This window comes from Xyrauchen texanus, chromosome 26 (genome assembly GCF_025860055.1).
Source record: "Xyrauchen texanus isolate HMW12.3.18 chromosome 26, RBS_HiC_50CHRs, whole genome shotgun sequence".
Classification (NCBI taxonomy): Eukaryota; Metazoa; Chordata; class Actinopteri; order Cypriniformes; family Catostomidae; genus Xyrauchen; species Xyrauchen texanus.
The window spans coordinates 1,568,906-1,579,550 of NC_068301.1; the positions used below are offsets into that span (position 1 = coordinate 1,568,906).

Below are 10,645 nucleotides of genomic sequence, written 5' to 3' on the forward strand. Positions count from 1 at the left end.
CAGGTGATGTCCGGCTCGCACCGCACAATGGGTCAATGAACTATTAACTATTAGCAGCAGTTACGTAAATGTCAATATAGTGAAATGAAGCTTATTGTTTACAATTCTATATATAGTAATATAATTATTTATGTATTATAAATATTATATATCTAATGTATAATTCTTACAATACTTATTCATATACACAATATATTCAGCTTTAAAACAACTTAAGCATACTCGTATATAAACTGCCGTTCAAAAGTAATGAGGCTGAAAATTCAGCTTTTACAATGAATAGGGTGTTCGTTACTAACTTTATCCAGCTCCAATCCTTGCCTAATCTGTTAGTTATCCGATAACATCCCTTATCTCCTAATTTAATGAGTAATACTCAACTATAAGGTTTTAATTTACAAGTTATTTTTATTTAGATGTACTGATAATATACAGAATAAGATAATATTATTCTTTAAACGTCTCACCTTTTAAAAGTGCGGCATAAACGGTTTGTTCTGCTGCATCTCTACGGCGTGGCGTGTGTTTGCTGCTACTTCCGGGAAGTATTGAGAGGCTCCACGAGCCGCCATTGCTGTAAAAAAAAACGTTCCGTTGGAGTCAATGGAGTTGTCGCAACTCTCTCTCTATAGGCTCTGGTATGTAACGGTCTACTCAGCAGTCCACAGAACATTCTCTCTAAAGCTTTGAGGATCATCAGGGTGTGTTTTGGCAAAATTCAGGGCACCTATTATGGCATTTAAAATGTTCCTAATATTGTTTTGGGAGTCCCCAACAACAGTTTTACATGCATGCAATGACAAAAAACACATTTGTTGTCTTATAATATGCATTTATGTTTACCTGATTTGCTCACCGACTCCCAAATGATTCGTTCAACGACTCATTTTTCCAAACCCCTCCTTTGCGTGACGCTAATCTGCGGTGATTGGTCAGATGACCCAGTCAGTTGTGATTGGTATACTCTGTGCAGAGATTGTCGGAAACAGAACGCCCATCACCGATTTGTAGTAAAAAAATCTAAATCAGAGAAGGAATTTGAGTTAATTTATGTTAGCGATCATAGCCCAAAGATCGGTGGTAAACACCCAATCAGTTATTGTTTGCGTTAGCCCAACGCATAAACATATTGGTAAAGCACTGCATTACTACAAGTTATTGCTCTATTCTTTATGACAACTCCAATAACATCAACAAACATTTCACATATTTCAAAAACATTGACATTGGAGACCTAGAAAGCTGCGCTGAGTGTAACGTACACAACACACACACATACTTATTAAGCATGCTAAAAAACACATAAAAGCAACAATTATTAATAATACTTACAGGTTGTGATTCGGAGGAGGAAGCTGATCCAAATAAACTTGGTACTGAACCTTCCTTCAGTATCAACCGTCTCATGAATCCACACTTGAAAGCGTTCATGTTCAGTAAAGCAATCGTCATTAAAATGAGGCGAACACAGCACAAGGTTCGGGCGATACTTGTGTGGTATAGTTGTAAATATAAACTCTAGCCACTGATTCTTCACATGCTCGTCCCTGGGCAGTGAAAAAAAGGTCACTTTTGATACGCACTTCAGAACACAGCGTCTTGTTGTCGACATGATGTTTTCAAGTTTTCCCTGGTGTCTCGTGCACGCAATGAGTGGGCGCGGCCAATTTGATAATTTTTCGTCTTGACGTCACATCGAAAAGGAAAATGACTCGTTGGAAAATCGATTCATTACATTGACTCAGAGTCGACTCCTACTTTTGAGAGACAATAACTTTTTTACGGTGAACTTTCATATATAAAACTTTGCAGGATGTTTTTGTTCACTTAAATCTGTTACACACTACATGAAAGGTAATTTTCAAAATTCCATAATAGGTGCCCTTTAATGTTCTTCTGGGTTAGCAGTGGTTTTTGTCTCGTCTCTCTTCCACGGATGGCATTTTTGCCCAGTGTCTTTCTGATAGTGGAGTCATGAACAGTTTAGTGATGCGAGAGAGGCCTGCAGTTCCTCGGATGTTGTCCTTGGCTTTTTTGTGACATCCTGGATGAGTTGTCGCTGTGCTCTTGGAGGAATTTTGGAAGGTTGGTCACTTCTGGGAAGGTTCACTACTGTGCCACGTTTTCTCCATTTGGTGTTAATGGCTCTCACTGTGTTTCTTTGGAGTCCCAGAGCCTTTGAAATTCATCAGTCTGGAAAGGGTTACAAAACTATTTCAGTCAACTTTTCCCTCCTCGTTTATGACATTTCTTTCGACCTTGGCATAGTGTTGTGCTGGGTGAGACCTTTTAGTCAACTTCATGCTGCTGAAAATGTTCTCTTTAGGTGTTGATCTGATTGAACAGGGCTGGCTGTAATCAGGCCTGGGTGTGTCTTGTCCAGCTGAACCGCATTAGAAATGTAGTTTCATAGATTTAGTAACAAAAGGGGCAAATACTTTTTCACTCAGGCCCAGTTGGTATTGGGTAACTTCTTTGCTTCAATAAATAACATTATAATTTAATAACTGTATTTTGTGTTTACTAAGAATATCTTTGTTTTATGTTAGATTTTGTTTTCATTTTTGAAACCATTTTGCATTCGATACTCAAAAAGTGAAGAAATCAGGTTGGGGGCAAATATTTTTCACAGCACTGTGGGTCGATGGTGGATGATATTTAATTTTTTGAATGTTCAGATATTTTAAAAAGCTAAAATGAGACCAAAATTATGGAAAACAAATCAAATATATTTCTATTAGGGCTGGTATTGATACAGATTTCCAGATTCAATATTGATTCATAATTGATACTAAAGTCCCGCATTATGTACCAAATCTTATTAGGATTTTGGTTCAACAAAAACTGCATCTGGGATTTTATTTATTTTGGACTCTTTGTCTGTGCCCACCATAGCAAAGAAAGAATAAGAATTCGTTTTTTTGACATTCTATGAATCAATTATAAAAACTGTCTTTCCCACCATATTAGTTATCGGTATCAGCAAAATCCACTATCGGTCGAGCTCTAATATGGAGGATTGTAACGGAGTCACCATCACTGTTTATGGACTACTAAATCATGATTATTAATGCAAAATATTGTAAAGAAAAAACACAGAGAGACTTCCTGGTTGAGTTATTTCATTCAGGATGGCAAGGAGCCATGTATTGTATCACCTTGGTAATAGCATAGCAACTAGATGGGGTTAGCCTAGCAACCAAGTAACAAATTGCATATCTCTGCACCAGAACATCGTAGTATCTTCCGTGTTGACTTATTTCACTCAGGATGCCAAGGAGCCTTGATAAATACCACCTTGTGATTTTTAAGTACTAGTTTATGTCTGATATGAAAATGTTTTGTTTCAGTGTACACTTTATTTAAATTTTTTTACAATTCTTTGCAATTATTTTTTATACTGTCACTTTATGTCCTCCATAGTCTGGAGCTCAAAGCTGATTGGTCCGTGTGTGCGGCTCTGTTGTACACTGACTCAAAACATTGCAGCAAGTCACATCGCAATGCATCATCGGTTACATTCCTTGTAAACTGGGTGTAATTGTAAATATTTGTTAATAACATGTAATAACAATGTGTATTAGTCATGAAGTATGTGTATTTGAATGTGTATCACCATCGACGTGAATAGTAGTGAGCAGAATGACTCCTCTGATTGGCTCGCTTTAAATTCATACTTACCTGGCAGGGGAGACACCATGATCATGAAGGTGGTTCACCCAGGGTGAGGCTCAGTCATTGCACTCCGACTGTGCTGACCCCTGCGAATTCCCCAAATGTGGGAATCTCGACTGCATAATTTCTGGTAGTGGGGGACTGCGTTCGCGCTCTCCCTGATCATCTGGTTAAAGGTAGATTAAACATTTATTTATAATCATATATAGCATGTATATTTAGTTCATCCACATTGGAGTGTTTTCAATCATGATCTGATCGTTTTAAGGTTCTTTTTATGCATCTCAATCATTCAAGTTAATTTGAGCCATTCTGCGGAGGGTTTGCTCCTATGTGTTGGATCTTTGTCTAGCTGTATAATCCAGTTGTGTTTGAGCTTCACTCATGGACTGATGACCAGATGTTCTCCTTTAGGATTTTCTGGTAGGGAGCAAGTCTATGGAGCCAGAAATATGCCAAAACAATTTGAATTGTGTAAATTTGAAATATTAGATGTTTGAATTATAATTGTGATTTTTGCCAAATTTAATTTTACGTTGTATTTTAAATAGTTTTGCATTTTTTTAAACTCCAATCCTGGTCATTTTATATTTAACCAAATTGAAGTGAGTTTTTTTATGGCACAATTTTATAAATCTGTATTTTCAAACAGCAAATTTTTATTTCTGAATTCTTACACTGTAAATATCCCGTTTTAAAAAATACAGCTTCAAGTTTTCAAGATGGAGAAATTCAGATCTACAGAAAGTGGGTCAGAGGTCAAGCGTTCCACAGGGAAGAGTAGAGGGTCTCGGAAAAGTCGAACGGAGCATTTTGGCCAATTACAGCTCGAGGTGCAATAATTCTCTGGTGCGAGCGTGATTCAAAAGGTCGCCATTCTGACCATGAAGTGGTTCTTAAACTTTTATGATTAATATTTTTATGGTTAGCACATTCTCCGCATATGAGACATTTGTCTGAGCGGTCTCTGGTATTTGTTTTAGTATAAAGTATATTTAGTATGAAAGTGATTAGTAAGAGTAAGCATCACATATAACTCAATAATTCATGTAATTCTGCTTCTGTGATCGGACTCCACATCAGATCCAAGTCGGATGTTATTTCAAACACTTGTTGGTGTTTGTAAGTGAGTTTTGAGCTCAAGACTTGAACATCAGGAATGATCGTTCAGATGTGTGTGATTTAGCATGCGTGATTACAATATACGATTCATTTCATGTAGCTTATTGTAAGGCATTTAATGGCTAATTTACACACGAACTCCAACAAACGTTACAAACACATTATGACTGTCATTCACACACGTGCACATATTGATGTTCAGTCATTATGCCATTTATTTTTAGTTTGAGTCCAAATCATTTTAAACTGAACATTTCACGTGTTCTTGTCATAAATCTTCAAAGCTGCAAAATAAGTTTAAACAAGCAGCATAAAAAGGTTTGATTTTGGGTAATGTTGATTATTGGTTGGTATTTCAATGCAAAAATCTGTCTTATTCACTACCCAAACTAATCTAGTTCAGGCGCTGTCAGATCTGATATTGCACTGCGTCTTGAGTATTTAAACTAAATTTCATTTTCCCCTTTCACATGCAACCAGATAAATTACAGGAAAATTGTTGGGTTGCCTTTACTGGTAAATGTGCTGTTCACACATACCATCAAAATGAACATGTAAATGTACTAATGATACTACTTCTCATTAAGGGAAATGGCCAGAGCTAAATTGACCAATTATTTTCAAAAAGGGTCGTGTTCACACGTGACCTAACCTGAAAATACAGTCAATTGTCTGGAAAAGGCTGTATGTGTGAAAGGGGCTATTGTCACTCCTGTTTAAAGGCTTGTTATAGATTGCGCTTCACAACATTTGCGCCGTTGTCTGATCTGCATAATTCCTTTAGTGAATATTAGTTTGGGTTTATGGGGTCGCCTGGATGAGTGTGAACATCAGCTGCATCCATGTTGATGTTTTGTTTTCTCACAACTGTCATAATGGCCAGAGAAATATTTACAAAAAGATCTTGGTGCAGCTTTTTAATGACTTCATTTTCGTTGTTTTTAGACATGCAAGTGAACACACATGAACCAACTGATAACCAGATTCTAAACACAAAATGACAGATACTGCAGCAGTTGTATGTATATGGTTTCTCATCTCGCAGTACCAGAAATGTACAATTTGAATTCAGCTGGGCATCACATTCACTTTTAAGGGTTCCCCTAAAAAGTTTCCATTTGTTGTTGACTTGTATTTGGTGGATTGCATTATCACATTATTTGACATGATTTATCTTAGATTCATCTTTTACATCTCAAAAATCTTTTAAAGGGGTCATGACATGAGAAACCAAATTTGCCTTGATCTTTTGGTATATAAGAGGTCTTTGTATCATTAAAACGTCCTGCAAGTTTAATATTTTAAGACGTCCTCCCCATTCTAAACGAATCATTTATTTAATCAAGCTCAAAATACAGCTCGTTCTGGATTCATGGTTAGAAGTGACGTGTCGGTTAGAAGTGACGTACCAGCGTTTGCATATGACCGCCTCCAGCACAAGATAACTACGCTTTAAGCGCAAGACAGCTACGCTCATTTCAGTATCGCCGTCGCCTCACAAGTGTTCAGTCGATGGACAGCGAGCTCTGACAGAGACTACTTGTGCACAGGAAAATTACGATGCCACACAGATGTGCTGTTCCTGGCTGTGGTCAAACAAAACCTCTGAATAAGCTGCCGAAAGATCCAGACGTCAGGGAAAAATGGATGCAGTTTATTTTTTGTGGATCTGACCCAGTCACGGCAGTGTTAACTTAAGCGTTTGTTCTGTACATTTTAAGGATGACTGTTTTGAGAACAAATCTCAATATGATGCTGGCTTTGCCAGAAAACTGTTGCTCAAAGATAAGTCCGTGCCGACTATTCTGGGAACAACGACGACGCAAACTGTAAGTAATCTATTTTAAACTTTAAACTACTTTTTAAAGCGCAATTTCATTCATTATGAATAATCACAGTGTTTTTACTTAGTTTACTTGCATATTGTTCTGGCTGGGGCGTCAATAATTGATACATAGGCACTGACGTTAGCCAATCATAACAGTGGGCGTTAACACTGAAGTCTTAAATGGAAAACGCCCCCAAAACAGACTGTTTGAATCAGAGGATGAGAAACAGGGTGGGAAAAGGTCATAAATCACTAGATTTTAAAAGTTTTTCTTAAAAAAAAATATATTAATACTATAATTGCACCTAAGGGAACATAATAATACAATAAAAAAAACCATGTCATGACCCCTTTAACAACAGTGTGTAACATTGTTATATTCACTGTAACAACTACACTGTGTAATAAGTTAAATGTAATGTTCATAATATATATAGTTGAAGTCAGAAGTTTCATTTAAATGCATTTTTAACCATTTCAGATTAGCAAACTATAGTTTTGGAAAGTCGTTCAGGACATCTACTTTGTGCACGAGTAATTTTTCCAACAATTGTTTATAGACAGATTGTTTCACTTTTAATGGATTATATCACAATTCCAGTGGGTCAGAAGTTTACATACACTTAGTTAACTGTGCCTTTAAGCAGCTTCTGATAGGAGGTGTTCTGAATTGGAGGTGTATCTAGTAGATGTATTTTAAGTCCTACCTTCAAACTTAGTGCCTCTTTGCTTGACATCATGGGTAAATCAAAAGAAATCAGCCAAGACCTCAGAAAACTATTTGTGGACCTCCACAACTCTGGTTCATGCTTGGGAGCAATTTCCGAATGCCTGAAGGTGCCACGTTCATCTGTACAAACAATAGTACGCAAGTATAAACCCCATGTGACACATTCGGTCTCCTAGAGATGAACATAGTTTGGTGGAAAAAGTGCAAATCAATTCCAGAACAACAGCAAAGGACTTTGTGAAGATGCTGGTGGAAACAGGTAGATGAGTATCTATATCCACACTTCACAAAATAGATGGCATCATGAGTAAGGCAAATTATGTGGATAAATTGTAGCAACATCTCATGATATCAGTCAGGAAGTTAAAGCTCTAATTACATTAGAGAAATATTAGGTTACATTTTTAACTCAAATATTTTATTAAACTTGTAATAATTGTGTAAATGGGACCTGCTCCATCATTTTGAGTTGCTTTGACCCAGAAACACATTTTGAGCTTCATGGACTGAATTAAAAAATGAATGTTTCAGCTTTATTATTATATAATTATTACATTTCTAAGAATTTTCTAGATTTAATAATTTAAACAGTGATTTAGTTGTCAAATTGAATAACATTTAATATCCTCTTTTAAGTGTCTTTGGCTCATGTATAAATACAAACATAAATATATAACTATTATTGTAATTAGTGTGATACTCGAGTATTCACAGCGCTTCACTTTTTCCACATTTTGTTATGTTACAGTCTTATTACAAATGGATTAAATTAATTATTTTGCTCAAAATTCTACAAACAATACCCCATAATGACAACATGAAGTTTGTTTGAAATATTTGCAAATTTATTAAAAAGAAATAAAATCACAAGTATTCACAGCCGTTGCCATGACACTCAAAATTGAGCTCATGTGCTTCCTGTTTCCACTGATCATCCTTGAGATGTTTCTATAACTTGATTGGAGTCCACCTGTGGTAAATTCAGTTGATTGGACATGATTTGGAAAGGCACACACCTGTCTATATAAGGTCCCACAGATAACAGTGCATGTCAGAGCACAAATCAAGCCATGAAGTCCAAGGAATTGTCTGTAGACCTCCGAGACAGGATTGTATGGAGGCACAGATCTGGGGAAGGGTACAGAACAATGTCTGCAGCATTGAAAAACAGGACAACAACCCCAAGCACACAGCCAAGATAACAAAGGAGTGGCTGCGGGACAACTCTGTGAATGTCCTTGAGTGGCCCAGACTTGAACCCGATTGAACATCTCTGGTGAGGTCTGAAAATGGCTGTGCATCGACGCTCCCCATCCAACCTGATTGAGTTTGAGAGGTCCTGCAAAGAAGAATGGGAGAAACTGCCCAAAAATATGTGTGCCAAGCTTGTAGCATCATACACAAAAAGACTTGAGGCTGTAATTGGTGCCAAATGTGCTTCAACAAAGTATTGAGCAAAGGGTGTGAATACTTATGTACATTTTATTTATTCTAATAAATTTGTAAAGATTTCAAAAACTTCTTTCATGTTGTCATTATGGGGTATTGTTTGTCGAATTGAGGAGAAAAATGAATTTACTCCATTTTGGAATAAGGCTGTAACATAACAAAATGTGGATTAAGTGAAGCGCTGTGAATACTTTCCAGATGCACTTTATTTATATATTTAAATATATATGCATATTAGTAGTAGAGCTGGGTGATATTTTTCAGCAAGTTGACTATATTCGATATCTTGATAATTATGTATTTGCTCTAAAATGGCTCAAAAGTGTTTTACTAAGAATATTTAATATAGACGACCAATTAAAACAAACTATTGGCAGACAAACAGTCCAATATAAGTCAGTCTCTCATGTGTAATATATGTCTCTCTCCACTGGCTGCCGGTTCATGCACGTATTAAATTCAAGGCCCTGATGCTGGCATATAAAACAGTCACTGGGTTTGCTCCAGCATACCTAAAAACATTAATGCAGAGCTACGTTCCCACCAGAAGCCTGCGGTCGGCTAAGGAACGTCGCCTTGTCGTACCAAAACAAAGAGGCACCAAAACACTTTCCCGGACTCTCAGTTTCATCAAACCACGGTGGTGGAATGACCTTCCCAACTCAATCCGGGAAGCTGACTCACTTTCTATCTTCAAAAAACGGCTAAAAACACATCTTTTCCAAAAGCACTTAACCGGTCACTTAAAAAAAAATATATATATATATTTACATTTCTTGTTGCACTTAAATCGGTTTTGTATACTATTCTGATGATAGTGAAACTTTGTAATATGGCACTTTTTGTACCACTGTCTCCTTAAGATGATTCGCTGATGTTCTTCCTCTTTTGTAAGTCGCTTTGGATAAAAGCGTCTGCCAAATGAATAAATGTAAATGTAAATATATATTATGGTACATAAACTAGTTTTAATGTGATTTTCAGTATGTGGAAAACATGTATTGAGTATTTTAAAGTTGTATATAGTCTCCCTGTTTTACTGATAATCAATATTCAGCTAATTAAGAGTCTGTGATATATGATTTATTTTTAAATGGTTTGTTTTGGTTTTGGGGATACTGTATTAATTTTATATGTTCAGGTCTTGGAAAAAGTCTTAAATTTGAAACTCTTTAGCAACCTTGTTAAAGCAAGAGGAGTTTTAAAAGTGTGAAAGAGATTTTGAGAGCTGCGGTGGAGGGAAAGATTATCAGTAAATAAACATTTACATTTTGGTCTGTTTCTCACACAGAACTATTGTATGATTTATACTGGGATAACACACAAGTCTTGCACAATTTTAGTCCAAAAAAGTCAAATGTTGATACATGACTGTTAGGACTGGGACAACGCGTAGACGTCATCGATGACATCGACGCAAAAAAAAACGTTGACACAAAATATGCGCGCCGATTCGTCAGACCCAAAACAAAGATGAGCCGGAGAGCAGTAGCAACACGAGTGGCTCCTCAGACTATCAGAAGTGCAAGGCAGCACGCACTCGTTCCTCTAAAGTATGGGAATTCTTTCATTTAAAAGGAAACAATTCCGTGATATGTCATCTTTTCAAAATAGAGATGGCCTTCCATTCTAGCACCACGGCAATGCACCAGCACCTTAAGAAGCGCCACCCGGGAGCAGCTGCATGTTGAAATGCTCACATTCCTCCACTCCAATATATGACTGTATTTTGTCTTGAATGAGAGACACACACACACACACACACACACACACACACAGTATTCTTAAGGTGAAAGTGTCAGAGTGTAAGTTGTTATTTGCATGTGAATGAAGATGCTTTT

The 10,645-nt window shown here is 36.8% G+C and overlaps 1 protein-coding gene and 1 non-coding gene across 2 annotated transcripts in view; both read left to right on the plus strand.

Moving 5' to 3' along the window:
• LOC127619440 (uncharacterized) overlaps nt 1-10,645 on the plus strand; it is a 41,948-nt gene that overhangs the window by 25,574 nt on the left and 5,729 nt on the right. The window lies entirely within an intron of this gene.
• Nucleotides 3,674-3,837, plus strand: LOC127620425 (U1 spliceosomal RNA). Its single transcript, XR_007967713.1, has one exon. It is a non-coding gene; the product is annotated as a U1 spliceosomal RNA (small nuclear RNA).